Source organism: Chiroxiphia lanceolata, chromosome 3 (assembly GCF_009829145.1).
Source record: "Chiroxiphia lanceolata isolate bChiLan1 chromosome 3, bChiLan1.pri, whole genome shotgun sequence".
NCBI lineage: Eukaryota > Metazoa > Chordata > Aves > Passeriformes > Pipridae > Chiroxiphia > Chiroxiphia lanceolata.
The window spans coordinates 78,529,357-78,553,473 of record NC_045639.1 but is presented as its reverse complement, the minus strand read 5'-3'; the positions used below and the strand labels follow the sequence as shown (position 1 = coordinate 78,553,473).

Genomic DNA, 24,117 nt, shown 5'->3' with positions numbered 1-24,117 from the left:
TCTTTTTACCATTGAAAATCTGTACTAGATGCACTGGTTTACATTACACACTTGCAGTTGTCGATGCACACTTGAAAAAAAAAATGCAGGGTCAGCTTCTGCTCACAGGCCCCAGCCAAGCAAATCCTTTAAGCATGTGCTTAAATTCAGCAGAGGAATAATAACATCAACATCAAGGAAACTCCACACATGTTTAAGTGATTTAAGTGTTCACAGGTTCAGGGTAGTTTTATTTAGGATCTATTCTCTTGTAGCAGTGAGCACTAACATTACTTTCATTTTCATTGCCGTCTGCCCACTGTTTATAACAGAGAAGAAATTTGTAGGGCCAGGTAACTACCTTCTTTTTTTTTTTGGAAAAACTGCTGTGTAGGACAAAGGACTGCACCAGCCTTGCTTCGGGCTTGAAACAGAAACAGCAAATTTTGCATAGGTATAAGTTTATACAAGGGCAGTTATCCTTTGTGTTCATCCCATCCCACTCTAAATGTGTCCTCCCAACCCCTCCTTCCTATTGTATTTTGTCTAAAAATACTGGGACACATAGGCTCAGATATGCTTAAAAATCAAGAATAATGTGAACATGTTAGTTGACCAAATGTATGGGAAAAAAGTTGGTAAAATTCTGTCTTGTAGAAAGAAGTGCTGAAGTAGCATTTCAAGGAAAATTAAAGTCAGAAGAGTTAACACATTTTCCTTTTTCTTTTTTTTTTTTTACTTGAAAAAGACATATTCCAGTTTCAGAAAGGAAAAAGAAAAATTCTAACTTTCTTTGTAGTTACAAAGGTTGAAATTTATTGTTTTTACTGTTGAATTAAGGATAAGATTTAAAAGGAAAAAAACCACATTGGAACAAAAATTCTTCCTGTCTGCTTCATCTCCACCTGGATCCGTCTAGGAGTTTAAGTATTCAAAATGTTGCTTGTTAAAAACTTGTCAAGCTCACATGAAAGGTCATTATAATGATATTCAATACTTCTATCCAGAGATAATTGTATTTATCATGGAGTGGAACTGTGGGGAGCTGAGATACAGAAAAGTAAAGCAAAGTATCCACATTCACACGAAATATAAATGGTAGAAAAGAGAATTTCAGAATTCCTGAGATTTTGACACACATACTTAACCTCAGACACTGCTTCAGCTCAAGCAGTTCAATTGCATTTAAGGCTTGAGAGATTATACCTGGGTATTCAATTGATAAAAAGTTGTTCTCTCTTGATATGAAACACCTGAAAACATCTGCTAAATATGGAGTAAATCTTGCTGACTGATGAAGGAAAGAATATCTTTTTAAGGAACTGCTTATTCTTTCCTCTAGATACATTATGTGTGGTGAAAAGATACATGATATTTGTTGCTTTCTCTTCAAACCTCTGAATTACCTTTCAGGCTTTTTTTTTTTCTCATTGATCTTGAAAAAATAAATCAGAGATATGGTTGAAAATCAAGTCTTTTATAACACTTTCAAATACTAGTAATTTGTGTCCAGTAATGGATCTTATTCCAAAGATACGAAAGCTGCATTATTTGTATTGTACAAAGTGTGCACTGAGACATAAGAATGGAACATGGACATTTCAGACCTAAGTTGCCCTACACTTCCTCTACAGAGTGTTTTCAGTGAAGTAAGAGAAATTTTCCCATAGTTTTACTGAGAGCTTAGATATACTCACTTTCTATAAGTCTCTGCACGTAACATTTTACTATCATGGTGGACTTAAAAGTCTTTGCTAAAATGCCAATAAAAAGCAAAATCTTTGTCTTATTTTAAATAATCTATATTTTTATACATTTATTGAACTATTAGCATTTAAAGTAATTTGTCCTCCCTCAGCATTAAAAGGCTCAGAATCTTCAAAACTATCATCACTGAGTTATATTGTGGGTAAGATTAGACAAGATCTGTCAAGAAATCATAGTTGATATTGACTTGGATGTTTGGATTATTGACAAACTGAAATTATATGAAAACAAATAGATACACATTTATCTGACTGAAAAGAGACAGTATAATAAATTGTTTCTGGTTTAACATCTGAAATCAGAACGGTGACATCCTAATTGGAATTCAAAGGAATACTGAGGTAGAAAAGTGTTGCTGCAGGAGGGAATGTTAACAGTGTGAAAGATTTACACTTACATCTGGGAAAGTCACGGCACATTGGATGAGCTCCAGCAGGTAAGAAACCATTTTGTGGGAAAGGCAAATAATTGTATGTCACAGGATCAAAGTAGTTCTTGAAATGTTAGAGGAAATTACTACAGGAGTTTAGAAGAAAGGTTTTCTCCCTCGTGGAAAGCATGCATGGACTGTTGTATGCAGCCAGTGAAAGAGAAGACTGCATGTCCTATGAGTAAAAATGTCAGGAGGGTATTGCTGAAGCTATTAGGGAAGTAGGTTGCAGCACAGAGATCACACTGCGCTTTGGTATATGAGGTAAACTTACAACATGAGGTTTCAAACCAAAGGAAATTCCCATAAGAGCTGAGGGCTAAAGAAAGATTCATTTATTTTGTGTAGTTGTAGGATAGGGCTTTTTTTAGCAAGTATTTCAAGGTTTGGACCTAAGCAACAAAGCAAATTTTTGTAAGGGATGTAGGAGGATGTAGATAACTGTCTTACTGAATTTTGGCAAACAAAATTTGATTTGGTTAAGATACCTCTGTTTCATGATCTGTTGCTTCAATAGTCATACCCTGAAGAGAGTTTTTTAAAAAAATATTTAATAAAGGTGTTAAATGAAACTAACTCTTTTATCGCCTGAGATAGTTTTGGTGTTGATTAAACTGCCTTCAGCCTGCCTTCAGGTGTTAAATTCAGGGTCTTCAGCAAAAGCCAAGCAAAAAGCTCTTCTTGCCTCCAAAGGAAGGGGCTTGCCCTATGTTTACCCTATAAAGGTAGCAGAAGTCAGACAAGCAGGAACTTGAATAAAATCGAATACTGATTTCAGGATTTGGAGTTTTGAAACTCCTTGAGATTAGTCTCCCTTGGTTTCCCTTGAAAGTAATGATGGCAGCAGAATTGATTTAGATGAGAGTGTAGCGACCTGAACCAAGACCAAATCTTCAAATTCTACTCTATGAACATCTAATCCTGAGAGATTAAGTTACAAAAAGCATTTGTAGGATTCCTTTTTCGTCTTTCTTCCCATGGACCTATACCCTAATGAAACAAACAAGCATTTTGCAAGGATGAACTTGTGAAAGGAAAAGTCTCATTTTCTGTTCTGCAAATTAGTCACATATTCAAAAACTCTGTTTTAGATAATGTGTTAGCACACAACTAGTACATGATCTGTGTAACATAATGTGCACATGCTCACTGCAATAGAAGATGCTAATGACCTAATTTAATGAACTGCTGTTTATAGGGGAGTTGCACATAACAACTCAAAACAAAAGATCCTGTCTCTGAACTCATTTATTTGATTCAAAATATGATTAATAACTACCCAGATAATATACCTCAAACAATTTATTTAGTGATCACAAATGTCAATGGCTTAGTGACCTTATTTAATTAAATGTACTTTTGAAAGCTAATGTTGACCCACGACTCCACTTATCATAGTGTGTAGGATATTCAGATGAGAAATCTGGAAAAGGCTTCAGAGTTGTTCGAGGGTGGGATAACCTGTGAGGACACATGCCAGGTTCTGACCTTTGCCCTCAGGATTGAAGGATGGTCACCAACTTGTTTTATCTGTTGATATAGATTACATTTCCTTCTAGAGCTTTACAGCCCTTAATGAATTTTCAAAACTTCCCCTTATTTAAGATATTTCTGCACAAAGTGAATCTATAAGTTCCCCGCGAAAATCTATTATAGTTTGAGAGTGAAAAGATTGAGCAATACAGTTGATTCTGCTGTCTCTCTTAAAGCCACACACTGCTATGCTGAAGTTGTATACTATTTGTTGTCTCTTTTTGGATTTTTTTTTTAATAGGAATTCCTAGTTGTGAGGACAAAATACTGTAAATGCAGGAACAGAATTAAGTTTTTCTCCAGTCACAACTTTTCACTTTATCTCAAAAAAGGTTTCTAAATTCAAAAGCAGCATTGTCTTTTGACAATGACCTGATGTTTAGAGTTATGACTTCATCTGTCATATGATGTTACTCTTTACACCTTTTTTAAACTTTTTTTCAATTTCAATTTCTGGCTTTCATTTTCTTTCTCTTTTTGTAATGCACAGGTTCGTAGCTCAAAAAAGAGAATCTATCTGAAGAAAAGTTCATGGAATGAGGTTGACACTGAAACCTCATGGAGTAACACTAGCAAAAAGTAAGAGAATTTACTGTACTAGATGATAACAAAAGAAATCTGTCTTCTTCCATTCCTTCAAGAAATCAAAATACCCCAATGTTTGTTAGATAGTACCTATTTATTCAGTTTTTTAGTTAAACAGAATCGGTGCATTCTAGTTGTATAACACTGGAAAAGGATATTGCTGCTTCCTATAAATTTCTGAAAAATTGTGAGATGTTCATTAACTGTAGAGGTTTCTGAAATTCAAACAACATACTTCTTTTACTGGGAACAAGAAGTGAATCTTTTGTCTGTATCACTTTATGTTTACCTGGTTTTCATTATATCTTATTCCTGATGAAAATTATCTGAAACAGGGTTTTTGTTTAGTTCTGGTTTTCTTAGCAATCAATACATAAAATGGGACTGAGGGGAGGAACCCAAGGCAAAAAAGGAACTTTAATATGAATAGTTCACTCTCCTCTATTCTCATAATTAAGGAAATGGGAGAAAAGGGATTTAAAAATGGGAAACAGAAAAGAAATGAAGTGCTAAACAACACTAAGAGTAGAAGTTTATCACTGGTATAACCCATCATTATTTACATATGAAAGCAAGAAATATAAAAGAAGCAGTAGAAATGACAAGGAAAGTGTAGTCTGGGCTTGAGTTTGTGCTTCCTGTCAGAAAGTTGGAGTGCTTGCAGGACCATTGGGGGGTAAAAAAAAAAGAAAAAGCTATGCTATACAGTTACCCCAGAGCAGTTAATAAAAAAATTGAGGGAACAAACTGTCAATCTTCCTAATTTTCACTCTCTGAGTTTTAAAATAGGAAGTTTCAAATCTTGAGTCCTGTGATTTATCAAGGTGCAATTCAATTTAGCAGAAATCACAGTAGAAAACACATTCTCTCAAAGTTTTCAGCTATTTACAGAGTCAACAGATTTTGATAATGCATAGAAACATTCTTTATCATTTTAATATCTTAAATGTCAAAGTGGCTCATCTGTTTAGCTGGTAAAGTTTCCTTTTCCTTGGCAAACCTTTTCAATGCAGCTACTGCATAGATAAATAAGCAAGAATGAATACAGAAGGGTTAAATTGGAGCAAGTGAATGTACTTTGAGACTTGCAGTGCAAAATTAAAAATAGTTTTCATTTCTATCCCAATTACAGCATAATCCTAGAAAAACTAGGACTAGATTTCTCATGCTTACTTTTTTTCCCCCAGCTTACAAGGTGCTTGTTTTTAAATATGAGTCACAGGAGCCCTTCTTTATATTTATGCTTTCACCTCTCTGTTCACACATCCAGGGTTTTAAAACAATCTATCTATAAACAGGAATAATTGTTAAATGATAAAATAGTTACATAATATTATCAACAGTTTAGACTCTAAATTTTATCATTCCTGAATGCCCTATATAACATATTTTAGAACTGATGAGACATTCCACTTTAAATCTTTTTATGCTTTAAAAATAGAGAAGAACCATCTAGACTTTCCCCTAGTTCTCAACTAAAAGCACAGAGTAAATTAAGTATGGTTTATTTATCTTTTTCCCTACGAAGTGCCAAAAAAAGTGTTTGAAACATTTTAAACTAGAGTGAATGCTTCTCGAACCCTTATCCAATTCACTTCAAATATGGTCAAAAAATGGTTCAACAGTATTAGCTGTGTCCTGCTAACTTTAAGGTCAACATGGTTCTACTTTCAAACACAAGTCCAAAATAAAATGTGCTTAAGCAGAGCTTTGTTGCTTTACAAAGTATTCTGATTTGCCCCTTTTGTGTAATGTTCTATACCTGTGCTTCATGTATATTTTAAAAAACAGCTGTGACAATACATGAAACTTACCCGATATTTTTAGATCTACCTATTTCTTATTTTTTTCTATGTAAAACTTTTCTGCCTCTTCTGAGACAATAGTTTTCATATCTGACATGCACAATGGTACTTCCTGCTTTGGATAATTATATGGTAGAATTCCTGTAAATCTTGTCCCTCTTATTAAAGCCTAGAATATCTTCCAGCCATCCTTTTACTAAGTGTTTTCTGCCTGTGGAGTCTTGATGACATAATTCAGATCTGCTTGCAAGACCCTCACCTTGGACCATCTACATTCTAATTGCATGATTTTATGATTTCTTGGGAAAGAAGGAAAACACTTCATGTTACATTTTTTATTAGTTCAGGGGAGAGGTGACTTGCAGAAGATATAAGCATTACACGCTAAAATCGTGTAGACATTTTCTTTGAATAAAACTGACAGCACAAAATCAAGGTGTAGTATGCATAATGGATACTCAATGATTCTGTATTAAGGACTTTTTAAAAGTGCTTTATTAATTTAAGTATTTTATTACATTTTGCCAGGATGTAGCTTTTGGAAACTGCTACTGCAATTAAAAATGTGATTATTTTTTATTTTTACTTTATTTTAGGCCAGTGATTATATAAAAGACAAAGTTTAAAAGTAACCTTGAGATCAGCAAGTAAATACCAGCAAGACATTTCGTAAAAGTAGATGTGTAGGAGGCAGAGATAAGTCCTAATCCTGGAAGAGGAAACAAACAGATTTAAACTGCAAATAAAGTGACAACTGCTCACAATAAAGGTTATAAGTGTAATAAATCTTTGGAGCAGTTTTCTGAAGAGCATGGTAAACTGTTCATCATGTCAAGTTTTTATATTGTTACTAAGGCTCCTTATGATTGCCTTCAGTTTACAGTTGGAACAAACTGTAATAGAGCAGTGCTGACTTTGCAAACAGTGATAGGAATAAGTTTTGTGCCCTCAGATATTTTCTCTGATTATTAACAATCCTTACCTTTGCTGTGAACCCATCAAATATAGAAATGTAATAATACATAGAAACAACAAAAAGAAATAGAAGACAAAAGCATCCAAGCAGTATTATACATAATACTATGATCATACTTTCTACTGTATCCTTACTGTCTTTAAAGATAACCAACATGACAAAATATAATTTCTAATCACATATTAATTTTCCCAGTTGTTAAGATTTATCAGCTTAAAAAAATCAGAAATTGTGAAAGAACAACCCTACATTGCCTTTAAAAATGTTAAAAAATTAAGTTGTCTTCCTGTATTATGAAAGAGAAAAATTTTCATCTCATTATTATGAAGGCAAAATCAATATCTTCATTTCAGAATGCATATCTCAAAAAGTTACTTTAATGCTTTAGGAAAAGCTGGGAAAACCAATGCCTAGTCTATTTAGTTAAGATAGAAAAAATACTCATAAGAAAATGCCTTTAACAAATATCCCAAAAAGTTAGACTGTAATAAGCAGTGCTCTACCTATCCTTACTGTACAGTTTCTCAGAGGTCTTTGAGAAGGGATTTCTATGTTAAGTGTGAAACTTATGAGATTAAGTCTTTCTCAGTGAGTTTTTTGAGCAAGTGCACAGCACCATGTATAAGCAGTAAAGATTAATATAAAGAATTAAATTTCAGTTTGAATTCTGCATATACTAAATGAGAGCCAAATAACCAGGTGTGTACATGCATATGTGCCTGTAGATGTTACATTTAAAACCTAATGTATTATGACAAAAATATTTTTATGTAAGTTTGTGGGGTTTTTTAAAAGACAAAAAGCTTCATCCATAAGGAAAATAAAATCAGCTAACACCCCACTATCACCACTACCAGTTTCAGTGCAGTATATTATCAAGGCTGACAAGCAAAAGCTTTTTTGCCAGCATATACTTCCAGTTCAGGTGATCTAATCTCCTACTAACCTTATAGAAATTTTTCTTTATTTTAAAACATTACAGAAATTATATAGATATATAGGCCTGCTAAAATCTCTATAGTAATATTCTTCCTCCCTTCTCAGAGAATATACTAAGCATATTCCTCATGTAACTTCCTGAGTTTCAGTGGATCTATGCCCAGAGTGAAAGTGGACTGAAAGCTTTCCACTTCTAAGCACAATTCATGTACTAGACGAAGAGATAATCAAATTGAATGTAGTAACTTCTAGGTGAAATCCTACCCCCTTAGGGTGCTTTGTCTCTCATCTCAAAAGAACCAGGATTTTGTTTTCTATTTCTAGGGACCTTTTTTTCTAAGATAGAAAAATGAAGAAGAATACTTTGAACATCATAGAAAAAGGCTGAATGCTACAAATCTTCTTAACAAAATTAAATTCCACAACTATACAACTTGGATGTTCTACAAACCTTTCAGTCTTTCCAGTTCTGGAAAATTAATGCACCATGAAACAAACTTTTAATATACTCCTCACTTTTCTTTCTTTCACTCCACTCCCCAGAAAATAATTCCATATTTTATATCAAAGACAGGAAGATATCTCAGGAAAGTCCATTTTAGAACTCTACCTACTGGAAACAAAATTGAATTTTGGTCTTGAGAGTGTTAAAAATAGGTTTGGAGTTTTTTTGATAGTAGGGCTTTGCTATATCCAGCTTGTTCCTGATTCAGTGTTAAGAATTATCTTTGTACTTGGTTTTTTAAATAACTTATGAACTTGTTTTTAATTTTATCATTTGTTATGGATCTCTTTTAAAATTTAGGTTTGGAAATCATATTTGGAAATCATATTTAGAAATCATAGAATCAACCGTGTTGGAAAAGATGTCCAAGATCATCAAGTCTAACTCTTGATCCAACACTGCTGTGGTTACTAGACCATGGCAATAAGTGCCACATCCAGTCTCATCTTAAAAACCTCCAGGGATGGAGAATCCACCACCTCCCTGGGCAGCCCATTCCAGTGTCTGATTACTGTCTCTGTAAAAATTTCTTCCTAATATCCAACCTAAACTTCCCCTGGTAGAGCATAATATTTGACATTAATTTAACGGGAATGGCCAAAATACATTTTTAAAGATCCAAACATGGCAATCCATGACTTTCAGATTATAAAACAGTCCTGGCTAATGGCAGGTTTGTGCCATAGCAGATTTTTTCTCAGAAAGCTATAAAACCCTATTTCTCAGAATGGTTAAGCTGGAAAGGGACAGTTTGAGATCATCTAGATTAAACCTCCTATTCAAGCAGGGTCATCTACATTTGTTGCCTCCAAAGTCTGTCTGGGAAACTTTTTCCAGTGTTTGATTACATTCATAGCAGAAAAGTTTTTTCTTATATTCAGATGGAATTCCCTGTTTTTTAACTTGTATGCATCACCACTTGTCCTGCCACTGGCCACAACAATTTGCTCCTATCAGAACTTTATACTTATTGATCCTCCTGAGTTTTCTTCCATACTGAATCATCCCCACTCTCACTGCCTTATCTCCACAAAAGAAGCTCTAATCCCTTTATCACCTTTGTGACCCTTTGCTGGATTCTTTCCACTACATTCCTATCTGTCTTGTACTGGGGAGCTCAGAATGGGACCCTGCACTTCAGATGCGTCTCACAAGAGATAAGTAGCAGGGAAAGATCACCTTGTTGACCTCCTGGCAATGGTTTTCCTAATGTAATCCGGAACGTTTTTGTCCTTCTTTGCTGTGAGGGTGCATATTTCCTTATGTTTTCCACTTGTGAGGCTGGACATGAGCCAGCAATGTGCACTTAAAGGCCAGAAAGCCAACAGTATCCTGGGCTGCATCAAAAATGTGGTCAGAACTCCTGAAGAACTTCTTAGAAGAAAATATAATGATTGTGGAATAGGGACATGTTATGATCAGGTTCTTTAAAATTATTAGAGAGATGCCTCTACTCAAATTAAGGTGCAAATGAGACCACACGGAAAAGTCAACAGTATGAATTTTTATTTAACAGTAAATGTGAGGTAGAGAGAGATAGAAATAGGAAAAGAGAGAAAGAGAGAGAGAAAGAGGGTGACAGAGAGACAGATTAAGTGGCAAAAAAATATCACCACTTCATAATTCAGCTGTCCAAATACTAGCATCTGCAGCCATCTGCTGCAAGTTATCCAAGTCATAAAGCCAAAGCACAAACATGGAGTTCTTATGTTTTTATAATGAATAAAGCCACACTATTTCCAAAGTAATATTCAGTCTGAGATAAATAGACCAACATTAAGATTTACAAAACATGTATTTCTTGTTGAATGGGTTTGCCCAAGTAAAAATAGTTCATATAATGTTAAGTAAATTACTCTGTGACAGAAAATTTCTAAGGTAGGAAGTGTCGAGTAGAAAACCAAGAATGTGCTGATATATCAAGGTCTATACCAATATTATAGATGCTGAGTGGATAAACAGAACAGAATAATACAGTGAGCATCATTAAAAATTCAATATCTAATACTCCATGGGTCGTCAGGATCTGCTACTGTCCACTGCCTCAAAAGGGACATGATGGAGCGACATTTTGAAGCAACGTTTACTGAGGTTTTAGTATAACTCAATGTACCTGAACATTTTCAAATTCATTTTTTGCATAGCTTCAAATGAATAGTTATTCTTTCAGTGGTTTTTAGCACCAATCCTTCATGCCTTCCTGAAATCCATAATCTGAAAAAGAGGGATTTTATTTTTAACTGACATTTAAAGCGGCAAACCTTCTTCTACAAACTGCTTGTCACTTAAAATTGTTGATACTCTGTCATCAAGTGATAATGAAGGATATAATTAGTTCTTTTCAAAATGTTATGCCTTTAAATACAAAAATTATACACATTAACCATGCCTCTTAAAAAAATATGATATATCAATGCATGCAAATCACTGTGTCTTTATAAATATTTTCTTAGGAAGCAGAACATCTTATTAATAAGAATCAACCAGAAAGCACTGATCAGTTTTTACAGGGTCAATTTTTCAGTCATTCCAAATTTTCAAGTGAAATCTAGAAGGATGAAATATCAAATACAGGCAGAATGTTAAACCAAAGGAAAACATGATAAACATGACTTATTTTTTTATAAAACTGCTTGAAAGTATTTGAACTTACTAGGATTAAATTAATTTATTGTGAAATTTTGTGAAAATCAGTGAAAATCAGTAAGTCAATTATCAAAACAAAAGACAAAAATTATACTTTTTATCATTATAGTTTTAAAAGTGTATTTTGGTTTGAATTCAACTTTCTAATATATGATAAAACCTTCTTTATCTTGGAGTTGTGCAGATATAACCAATTTAAAAATAGGAAAATGATTTTGTAAAATATTTCATAACTTTTACATGTGGAAGTCATAATAGATTTGAGCAAGACTTTCACCATAAATTTAATTGGGGGGGTACAATATTCATAACTTATTCACTATTCAGTCATGATGTGTTTCTTGCCCTCTGCCTTTGTGGAAATCAAGGTCTTCATTCAAATCACTGACTGCATCAGAATTTTATAAACTTACTATAAAAAATTATTTGTAGAAATACCAGTGAAAACTTAATTTTTTATACTATTTTTCATGTCATTTCTTCCATCTGTATATTCATTTTGTATATAAACACACATATATAACTATAGACATGTGTTCATGTATGCATGTCTCCAATGTTCTCTGAAGTACAAGCACTGGTATCTATCTAAGACCACCTTTCACAGCTGACACCTTCTCATAAAAAGAGAAATGCACTGTAAGGTGAGCTGGTCCTAAAATGACAGCTGAAAAGAACAACAAATAGGGCCTTCAGCTTGCACATTTTAAGATTCTGACAGAATGACCTCTATTTCTGTCACTTCATAACTTTTGTACAATAGTTGTCACAAAAATAGCAGAAAGATATTGTCATGATAATCTCTAGGTCTTGGTCCTGTAATCAGATCTTTATCCTATTCCCTTGCAAAGTCTCAGAGATGCCTTTTTGGTGCTGGGAGCTTTTCATTTATTTTGAGCAATCTAAGAGTCAATCAACTGCACCAAGCTACAGGTTCTGCATACTGTCAACGTAAGGGAAAAGAATCCACTAAAGTTTAATTAATTTTGCCCGTTTTAGAGCACAGTGAATTTACAGTCCCACTGTAAAGACTAGTTTAGATATGTAGAACTGATGAGAGCTGTGGTTATCCTACTTTCCAGAATTATGTAGCATAAATCCCACCCTTATAAAAGAGTGCCTGAGGTAAAATCACAGATTTCACATTTACGACCGAATTTTTAACTAAATTAGGTCTTTTTTTGTTCAACTGGCTAGCCAACAATTTCAGTTGCAAGGTGAGATCTTTGAATCAGCAGTAAAAATGATATTTTTCACAAGATCCGCTATTGCAGAAGCAAGACCAGAAATAGCTGAAAGGTTTTAAAGTATGGAAATTTTTGGAGCTAAAACACATTTGCATTTTGATGAGTCACTTGTTTTCATTTCATAAATTAATAATATCATAGAGCAGAAAACACATTAACAATAAAAAAATCCACAAAAATCTGAAAGTAACACTTTGCATTTAAAGATGCTTATAAAAATTACTTTTAAAAATAATCCCCTGTTCTTGGAATTACCAAGATTGTAATCAGAATAAAACATGCTTCTGATTTGCATCAATAAGGTATGCTGTGATCTCACTATTTCCTGTACTTACACAAATATTTCTGGAAAGACTTTAAGTTACTTTACTTTTTCATCAACATTCTCTTCTTTTCGTTGTGTTGGTTGCAGGAGTTGTCCCAGGACATATCCCAGGAGGAATCCTGAAATATTGCAATGTGCTAGCGAATTTATCTCATGTCCCAGTTCCAAGGTAAGTGGGTTCTAGCTGAAACCAAAGCTTTTATCTTCAGACCTACAAATGTGCACAAAGTCAAAACAAAAAACCAAACAAAAATCACTGCTTCACACATGAAGAATCATGAGGAGATCATTGTGTAAGACCATTTATAAGAAATCCATCCAAGATTATGTCATGAACTTACCTAAAAGGTTGTACAGTAAACAGTGTTGTACAATGTAACTTGAGAAGTTGGTAATCATATTATTTAATTATTGATAATGGTAGCTGTCAAGATAGCACATTCAATATGTCAAATTATGCTTGCAGTAAGGGTAACTTCACTTCATCCCATGCAGTGAGATATCTCTTGTATGTGCCATCATATGATTTCAGATTTCCCAAGAAGTATCCCTGAGGACTTTCCACATCTGATCTCATGTCACTCAAGAACCTTACTCTTTTTCACTACTTCCAATAGCTACAGAAGAAAGAAAAGAAAATTTTCCTAGTTCAAAAAATAAATACATTATAAAAAGTGAATGTAGCATTTAACTTTTAGCTAGAGCAATTATACGGTATATCTGCTTCAGCCACTATCATGATATTAGCTGATTCTTTCCAGAAAATGACAGTGTGTTTTGTTTTCCTGGAATTCAAGACAAATACCCTCTGTTGAACCTGAAATGTTCAGGGTGATTATAAATACCAGTGATTATGGAAAACACTATTCAGCATTTCAGCAGTATACAGCTTTTGCAAATTTTGTAAACCTTTACTTTTCTGAGAGTATGCGGTTTGATCCTACTGAATTCAGTTGATCTGACTTTAGTAGCATCAGCAGGGCAAATTCAGGAGAGGCACTTGATGTACATTTTCATTTTGAGCCCTTTTGAAGTCACTAGTGTTCATCTGCATTAAAAATACCATTGACAGGACTCAATGCATCGTTTTCAAGTGATGTTTCAAATCTCTCAACAAGCATACTGTTAAGGAATAGTTCTTCTCCCTAGCATTCCCCTTCTCCTTGAGCACCACTTATGTATTGAAGTGCAATTCAGTTTGGAATGGCATACCTGCAGGTCAAAGAACAGACTGAAGGAGTTAAACCAGACATAAATCAGAATGAAATACATGGCTCCATAGAAGGTTCAATAGGATAAAACAAACTATGTACCCATTTGTGCACAGCATGTCTCTCCCAGATGAGCAGAGTTGAGAAAACAGGCTTCATAGACAGAACAAGTGTTGTCCATTGATGTACAAAATAAATCATCAGTCTAAAGAATTTGTCAATAACATACTACCCTAAACATCCATATGTCTGCGGCATTAGGCTCATGTTGTTGCAACTAAATGAGATCTCAACCAACACAGAATGAAAAAAAAAGCAGTGTAGCTTAAAGTGGCAGCAGATCAGTTTGTGAAAAAAAGACATTTTTTCTCAAGTTCTTTTTCAGAGCAGTTTAGGAAATCCATAGTCATTTACAAGAACAAAGAGCACTAGTTTATGCTCTGCATACCTATTAAAAATATAGGCAAGCATTGGGAAAATTCTTTTAACAAATTCAGACCACCTACAGTGTTCCCAAAATACTTGACCAACTTTGGCAATACTGGGAATGCGGCTCACTTAGGTGAATGATGGGATTTAGCACTAAATGCAGTGATGTATTGGGTTGTTGAGGTGGATTCTGGTTTCAGCTCTGCCTCCACGTTGTGGGGCAGCTGTGACCAAATCATGTTTGTTTCAACACTGGTATTTAATACATCTTTCCTGTTTAGTCTTTGTTCACCTAGGATGAACACGTGTTTGTGCAGTACCTATGCTGCATTTGGTGGCACCACAATACAAGTAAGAACTATCAAAGAACATCCAAGAAACATGAGAGGAAAGTGAATTTCTGAGGAAGTAAAATGTGTTGTATATTCTAGATTAAAGTGATATTTATTATGTTAGAGAAAGCTGGAATTTATTTAGAAGTAAGTATCTCTAGCCCTCTTACTGCTTAAGATAATCTATAAAGGCCACTAATCTCTCTAAGTTATTATAAACGTTCCTAAATTCAAATCTATTTACTTCCTGGTACTTTCCGTCATGATTCATACTGCAATATAGAGGAATAGCTAAATCAGAAATAGACAACCTCATTCAAATTATCTTTTACAAATTCAAAACATATAAAAATTTGTTGTATTTATAACAATACTATTCACTTTGAGAAAATATGTGTTACTTCATGAAGTTTACATATGAGGAATTCCCATGTAGAAAAGAAAAGGGGCTATGAGCTAGCAAGAAGAGAGTAGATTGTAACTTACTGTCACATGGAAAGGGGAGATTTTGTTGACCCTTAGTGTTTGATTTGTTTGTCAGTGTCCCAGGATAGCTGAGACTTGTGCCCAACCAATCTGTCAGCATCTCATTATGGGGACTCTTCACTGAACAGTCCTGCTAAGCCAACAGTGTAAGGGAGACCCCTCAATGGGTCTTCCCACTTTATTCAAGTATGTTATTCACTGCCAATGACTGCCATCACCTATAATTTCTGTACTGTTATAACTTCTGTTAGGATGTGAATATAACTTCAGTTTCCTCTAATTTTTACCCCCTGCCATCTTCCCACACTTACCATGGGAAGAACAAAGAGAAAAGAATACCTGATTATCATCAGAAGAAACTCAAACAATTTCTTTTCAAGTACTGTATGGAAATAGGGTATGAAGAGTAAACATCAGTTTTCAACACAATTTTAGCAGAACTGAATACCAAAGTACAAATGGTCTATGTGAAAGCAGGTTGAGCAGACTTTTTGGACTGGCCTGCCATTGCTAATTCACACAAAGACGATTTTGTGTAATATAACATGGAGGTGACCAGAGAATGCGTAGAAGTCTAAATTTCAAACTGACCTTCAGAGCTGGCCAAGAGTTGTACAGGTATTTGTTATCAGTGGGAAGTGCAGTGAAACATTGTTCATAGGTGTGATAAACTCTTCATGAAACTAACATGTTGGTGAACACCCTCCACCTGAAATATTAAAAATTAGATACTGGAATGCAAAGACAATATGCCTGTCTACCAAGAGTAGCTTCTTCAGAAATGACTAAGTCTGGAGGCTAGTTTTTTCCTGCAATGACATATCCATATATGTGTACGTGTGTTTCTCTATGTGCATGTGTGTGTCCAAATGCAGAGAGAGAAGGGAGGAGAGAGAGAGGAATAGAGAAGAAGATTCTTGTAAAAGCTAATTCAGAACACCTATTTAGTGGGTTCCTAAAATCATGTAAGTATTCCACAGAATATCAGACAACTGATAGAAAATCACTAGACCAGAACAGTCAATTTTTTTTTTATTGTTCATGGATAATTTACCACCTAGGCTTGTTGTGAGTTTTCCTCTTATAATCTACTATGCCTTATTTCCATACTGTTTGTTATTTTCATGTAATTGCATACAATTGAATTTGGAACATAAAGCATTAGAGAGAGGAAAATAAATTACAATCAAAGAAAGAAAATTCAAATGAACAAGTGGATGTCAAAAACTACAAGGCACTTCTTTCCCATCCTTTTAGACAGAGCAAGAAAGAGTAAATTAAAATTAAAAGGCAGAAAAAAAGTTGCTCAGTGATTTCTACTTTCCTCCTCTCGTAACAATTAACCTATGAAAATAATTGATACAAGACTACATTCAAACAAAAAGATTGCAATCTAAACTAATGAAGACACTCACATGGAATAAACATAGGATAACCAGACTTTCAAAATGCATTTTGAAGAAAATTACATACTCACTCTGCAGGGAATGAGCCAATGTACCACAGATGAAACTCAGGAGAAATTAACAATTTAAAAATCAGTCTGTAATGGAGTATAATTTTATTTTACATTTATGAAAAATAAATTTAAAGGAGAGAAGATGTTTCTAACCACAAAAAGAACTATGAGCTAACAGAACAACAGGATTGAAAAAGAGACTGAGCTGTCTATTTTCTTTCATTTTAAAGCTCTTGAATTTTATCCTCCTTGCAGACAGCTAGACATATTTGTTCTGAACAGGTTTTTTGACAAGGACATTGTGGACTAAAAGCATCATACTATATTTTTCATTTTTAAGGTACATGCAATCCATCCCCATCACTTTGAGGTAACTTTGCTTTCCAGCAGAATGCTGCGGGTTTTAATCACAAGGCTACTTTTATTCTCAGTATGAGATCAAAATAAATACACCACCAGCATGAACACTTTTCTGAGAGGACAAGAGGGATTCCTGCTTGTCATAACTAATGATGGTGATCAAAGCCAACCAGGTGCTCACACTGACCCTGAGCTTTGATCATTTACTGTACTTTCCAATATCTGAGCCTGCGAGTGAGTTGCCCTAATGGCCTCTGGTTACATTAGTGGCATATGGCAGGAAAAAGGAGTAGAAGATAAGAAGAAACGAAAAGGAGAGGGAAATGTCTAGCTATGCAGCATGTGCAAGTGTAAAAACTTCCAGGCAATTGAAGTAAGCTCATATTGAAGGCTTTTTATACATTGTACATGTTGATGTTATTGAAATACTCAGCAGGTTTTTCATGAAAGCTTGTCCCAAAGGGCAATGACATGATCCTTTACTCACCTTTGAGCGATTACTCAAATGAGCAGACTCAGTAGTTTAAAAGGATTTTTGCGTGTGCGCACGCGCGCGTGTGCAAGTGCTCTTTGAAGCCTGTGAAACTTCTCACTCCTCAAAAGAACATATTAATGCTACCTTTTTACACGTTACAAGTATTTTGACTGACTTGAGATTCTTTCACCCATTGCTGGCAGCGTCATTCTTGATAGCCACCACTGCACAATCCCTCAACTGCAGACTATGGTGCAGTCAGACGAAAAATGTTCTTTATCTTTCTAAGGTTAGGTTCTCATTAGTTCTAAAAGTGGATTATGTGATAGAGTTGATAGCTAAAGGCATTTGGGAAGACTTCCTCCCATCAAGTCTGCTTCACACTAAGTGAATCTTTCTGAAAACACTTTTCTTTTGTCTGCGCTATCACTTAAGAAGTTTATGTAGAACAGCAGCAAGTGTAAATGCACAGATATAACTTACATATAGAGGTTCTCCAACTGCTGTGCACATTTCAGGTGTTCTCCAAACTCGTTGCAGCCACAGAGAATAAATATAGCAGGTGACATTATTATATGGCCCAGAAGCTGATATAATTATTTAATTCACATCATAGGAAAAAGCAATGATTAAAAAGAGATCTTTTTATCATCTTTGTGAGATTCTTCTTCACAAAATTGAGAAAGAATGAAGAACAACCAGTGTCCTAAGTGGATTAATTTCTTAGCACTTTAATGAAGCAGAAATTCGGGACTGTGCTTTTTAAAACAGGCAGAAATTTCAGCCTTCAAAATACCTGTACTTCTCAGCATAGGAATGCTTGTTTTTTTTCTGTGCTATGACATCCCTGTTGTAAGCAAGAACAAGAGAGGGTAATCAAAGTTACTCACTTCTACTGAAAACACACTTTCGGCAAAAACACCGTAGACAAATATGTTTACAAATAGATGAATGATGTCCAGTATCACAAATAACAATACAATGAAAGAATGTTTTGGTCTTCCTTTGAAGTGCCCTTACTATGCATATGATCTGCTTTAGGTCTAGTTCTGCAGACAGTTCCCCTGTTGCGTATTGTGTGGCCTCTGAAACCAGAGTGCTTTATCACAAGTTGGTAATTATATAGTGTCGGGTTGCACCTCATCTAATTCCATGTCACAGTAAATTACGGGTGTCTGGGTCCTGCAATATGCGTAGCTTTAAAAAGCCAAACTATGCAATTGCATTATGAGCTAGGTGGTACTGTGGAGCTCTGACCTTGATATGTAATTTAGGTAACTTTCAGTACGTTAACAGTAACTGATGGAAGTATTTTGTAGTGTCACAGGCAATACAGAAGATATAATATGTCTTATATTTTACAAACTGGAGTTCTGCTACCAAGTAGAAAGCAAAGCTGATACAGTGTTGTATGGAAAGCTGACTGGCATAATGTACTCCACAAGCTTCTATTATGGTGTTATTTGTATCCTTCTGTTGGTATGTTTGTCATTTTCAGGGTTATAAATGGAACATCAAAAATATGCAGCAGAAACTGAATGAATTCTACAATTATTCCTATGTGTATGCCTCAATTTATGTCACATTAAAGACAGCAACACTTGTGATACTTTGTAAAAACACGTATTTTGCATCCTGAGAAATCAGGGCAGATCTGAGCTCTGACTGTGACAATAATATTTTTTTTTCCTGAACCAGTTGGCTTCAGAAATACCATCATCTAAGGCATGAATTTTTGTAGTCTTTTATATACCAAAAAACCCGACCAAAACCACACCCACCCACCCCATTTTTGTATTGTAAGTATTTTTACTATGAAGGGTCACCGTCATAGGTCGGAGATGCAGTTTGAACTCGGCTTAATGAAAGATGCTTAAGGTAATTGAAACAGATATCATATTTTCCTGTAACTACCCATAATGCTTTTTACAGTGAGAACATGGTACTTTCTGCAGTGTAATCACAGGAGGAGGGGATTTTGACAATTAATTTGGAACAGAAATATTTTAGATCTGATACAGAAGTAATTATTTTCTACCAGAAACTGCACTTCAGTTTTTTAAAAGTTATAGTAAAACAGGTTTGGACATTAGCTAGAGGAGGAATTTAGCTTTTATACTGATTGTCAAACTTCCTTTTGCATCAAAATGAAGACATTTAACAACCCCGCATACTTAAAACAACAATGCAGACCTCAAATTTCTAATCCAATGTTTCACAGGATAAAAGTCACACTCACTAAAGGTAGGGAGTTCCTAAACTCTAGGGAATTTCACTCATTCTTTGGTGGAAGAAGTTCCCAAGGCTGAATTTTGCAAGATGAGGATTCAAAAACCATTATTAATTCCCTGAAAATTATAGTTGCCTGATCAAGTCTTCTTATGTCAAAAAGTGTTGGAACTTATGAAATGGTGTAAAAAAAAATATCTCCTCTTTCACACGGAACCCTATCCTTCTATTAATGGAAGGTAAATTTTTCAAAAGCCATTACCTGATTTAACAGCCTAAATCACATTTTAGAGGTGACTTTAGCATTTAATAACTCAGCCTTCCTTTGAAAGCAACTTGGAAGTTACATGTCATCTGTTTCTGCCCTTTTAAAAATCACATTCTGTACTTAATGCAATCTTTAAGCCCCTTGGAAAAGCTGGTTTTAAATCCTATTTGAAAATGTCACAGTTGTAAGGGTACTTCTAAACTATGGGAGTTAGAAGCTTTCAATGCATGCCTGGAGTACATTCCCTTGCTCAATCCCTCCATACTAAAGCAATACCTAAGCAAACATTTTTCATCTGTTCTTTCATGGAAAGGCAATGACATGCCTGTACTAGGAAATGAATCAAAACTTTTTTTACCTGTATAGAGTAAGGTCTATGTGTGGAAGTAAATACATGAGGACAAGGCAGAGGAACGGAATGAATATTAGGTCATTATTCTTTTGACTGGCTTGGTAAAACCAAAATGAGTTTGTAAAATGCAGAGGATGAATAGTTGCTGGCATAGCTTATCTGTAATGATCTAGCTACAGTTGTAGCTGTAACATTTTACCTGTTTTTTTGTGCGATACCTCTCTAATACACACCTCACCTGAAATCACTTATACTGGAATATGAAAATGCTGAAATTTATGATGGAATATTATTCCCATTAAAAACTATCATTATTTTTTGCAGGATGCATGACAGTTGCAAAGAAGAGAGTAAAAATCTGAAAATAAATTGGTGACTTCAGTTTTGCAAAGGCCTTATCCATTTGCTTCATGCTCCAACTTCTGAATACCCCTCTTTGCCCTCATTACAGTATTTGCTGTGTGGCTAAAGATGTACATCAATCTTTTAGGATATCTTTGATTAAAGGACAGGACGAAAGTCTGGGCACTCACAGCCCAGAAGGTCTACATCCTCAGCAGGTTTAGACTGAGTAAAAGGAAGAAATTATTTTCTCAGAGGGTGCTGAAGCACCTACACAGGTTGCCTAGAAAAGTTGCAGATTCCCCATTCCTGGAAGTGTTCAAGGCCAGGTTGGATGGGGCCCTGATATAGCGAGTGGCATCCTTGACCATGGCAGGGGGTTGCAACTAGATGATTTTTGACATCCCTTCTAACCCAAACCATTCTGTGGTTCTATGACTATTACCCTGAGGTCCTACAGAGACCAGTCAAGCCTTGTAGAGCACAAGGATGCATGTATGCATAATGCATACGTTGGTCGGGACCTACACCCTCAGCAGTTCTTTACTCAATGCTAAAACTGTGGTGTTGCTGCAGTTGGGTGTTTTTATTCTTATTCTTATTATTATGAACTAGAATGAAGTTTAGATAGCTGAAAAGTATAAGCAATGATCACATTTGAAAACACAGTAGGATATAGCACATCAGCACTGGAATCCTACAAATGCAGTATTTAATGCTCGTAGGTGGCTGTTGTGACTAGAACCAGGTTTTTAGTCAAGTAAAGAGGTATTTCTTGGCATTATAGGGTCACACCCTACTGTCAGTTTTAAGTAGCACTCTGCATTGATCTCAGTGGGTAGTTGTGTTTAAAAATTGATGGCATGACCTGGCCCTTAATATGGAATGTCACCTGAAAAGAACACACAGATTTTGCTGCTCTCTGTACAGTGAGAAAAAACAGAGTAGGAAGGAGGAGGAAACATAACAGTTCTCATGCTATCCTGAAGTATGTGGAAGGCACAGAATTTTAAACAGTATTAATAGCTTGAGTCTCAGCCTGCTTAATAACCGATATTACCTTAATTTATTTCCTATGACTTCAGTAGAGTTGCTTTGGATTTACATCTTTGTTAATTCAATCAGAATACAAATACACTTGGAATTAAATGCAGAAATATATTAATGAAAAAATATTCAAGGTGTCTCACAAATATTTTGTTATTGAAAAGATTTGGGATTTGGAAGGAAGCAGAGCCTGAAGAATTATATCAATATTTCCAACTATTCTCTCAGGTTTGAAACCTATGGATACTGCACATCCCTTGGGCTGCAAGTTTGCTGTATTTTTCCAGTCTGAATATCATCGAACAGTTTTCTATCAATCTTAAAATTTACAACAAACTGCAAAGTATTTGTTTATTGTTGGACCAGATAATAAATTCTAAAAGATTTATCTATCCTGATTCAAGCTCAACTTTTCTATATTTTTTGTGTTCATGTATTCATATGTTTTGTATAAACTCCCATTTTTATTTGACAGCCAATGATCTTTTATTTTATTAAAGAGACTTAAATTCAGCCTCTCAACCATGCTGTAATCATTTTGATCTTCCTGATTTGCTTCTCCTCATACCAACATCTGCTCATAACATTTTACCACATAGCAAGGCTACATATTCAGTGTGAACAAAATCTCTCATCCCCGTTCCATGTTTTTTGGTTTTGTTTTTTTTTTTTCTCCTTTGTTTTACCAAAGGGTGCGATCTGGTTCAAATTACAATATGAATACAGCATAGCAGAGATGTATGCAATGAAGATTAAAAATAAGTCATTGAGCTCACTGTAACTTCCTCAATGTCAAAAAATGTGCCATTGTAAATCCTCTGGGACTGCCTGAGCAATACTTGCATATTCCAGGCCTTATGTCAGCCTGATACCCATCTGTCTATTTGCTAAGCTCAGTCTCTCCTGTCCTTTCTGGTATCACTCCTTCTATTGTGGGGGAATGGGAGAGGAGGGGCTCTGAACAGCAAAATTTCCCTTCATTTTGTTCAAAGGTGAGATCCTCTGGACATATGTCCCTGAAAGATACTCTACCTTTATTTGCATGCTGTTGTGGGATGTTTTTGTACTAATCCTAAAAGTAACAAGTCAGCATAGAACATTTTAAATAACCTCGAGTACCACTACTGTATTTGAATAATTTAGATCAGGGTCCTGACTCCAACCTTCAAATAAACAGTTTTGATAAATCTTGGTACTGGGGCTGTGGTTTTGTGGTATGCACAGCACAGAATTTGCAGACAAGTCAGAAGACAGCAAGAAGAGGTAACATAAAACTCTTCTGATTTGTGCCACTCTACAGCCTAAGAGTTATCTGGCATAATTTTGAACCTCTCCAGGAATGTCCTGTGTGCCACAGTACAATACACACTCTCTGAAATGTGACATGACCTTACTCTGGGATGTCCTTCCTTTGGCACCATATCTGAGCCAGACTTTTGGGGGATTCTTTGAGGAGGGATGATCAGTGAAGTATCCCCTCACTTGCAGAATCAAGACCGAGATCTGCAGCTGAGTCATTGTGCAAAGCTGCTTCTTATGAACATTTTGTGATCATGCTGTAGGCAGAGGTGTGCAAATCTGTCACAACCATGAGAACAGTTAAATACTCCTGTAATTAGCAGAATGTACATTCTTTGACTTTTTGTCTGCAGGAAAATAGAAATGCATTTGTTTCCTCCCTATCATCATATAATCAATAACTGATATAACCTTAAAAATACATATCTACTACAAGCACTCTCACTGAGATATTCCCAGTTCACTCTTTCCCTTTTTTTTCTTCAACAATTTTGAAATCCTGGTGGATGTGTAATCAGTCATGGGATGGTTGTTGTAGTTGCTTACTTTGGCTGAACGCTAGGTGTCCACCGAGCCTGCGCAGATTCCCCCCCCTCCAAAAAAAGGAGAGACGAAAGGAAAAAGACCATGAAAAACCTGGGCTTACCAAGGGAGAAAGTTTATATTTACAAGGAGAAAAAAAAAAAAAGAAGAGACTAGTAATGCTACAAACACACAGGCAAAGGAAACTAACAGTAAAAAATTCTACCTCCCCCACAGAATGGAATCTCGGACAGACGTAGCTGCCTACAGGGCCATCCCGGAAGAAAGAAAAAGGGCCAAGCTAATTCTCCCTTCTCTCTTACAGTTGGACTGATGTAACATGATATAGAATATCCTGCTCCTCCTGGAAAGAGGAAGTGTTGTTTTACTACACAAACCCACTGCAGTTGGTTTGGAAATACAGATTTTGAGTTGTTGGCAAACATGCATGGACTGCTTTGTGTATCGTTGCATCTTCTTGCTCGCTATGTGAGACAAGAAGAACGTCTTATCCTAGTGCCTGGAGGACCAAAGAATGCAATTTCCAGGTAACATGCTTCATTGGCTTC

At 35.3% G+C, this 24,117-nt stretch overlaps 1 long non-coding RNA gene across 2 annotated transcripts; it reads right to left on the bottom strand.

Moving 5' to 3' along the window:
• Positions 1-360: 360 nt before the first annotated feature.
• Positions 361-23,945, bottom strand: LOC116785230. 2 transcript variants are annotated; one of them, XR_004356436.1, is made up of 5 exons: positions 23,775-23,945; positions 13,079-13,354; positions 12,748-12,948; positions 10,633-10,733; positions 361-403 (listed from the first exon to the last, which is right to left on the bottom strand). It is a non-coding gene; the product is annotated as an uncharacterized LOC116785230 (long non-coding RNA). The 2 variants fall into 2 exon arrangements; XR_004356435.1 differs by lacking the exon at positions 361-403 and having other exon boundaries at positions 10,075-10,733.
• Positions 23,946-24,117: the final 172 nt, after the last annotated feature.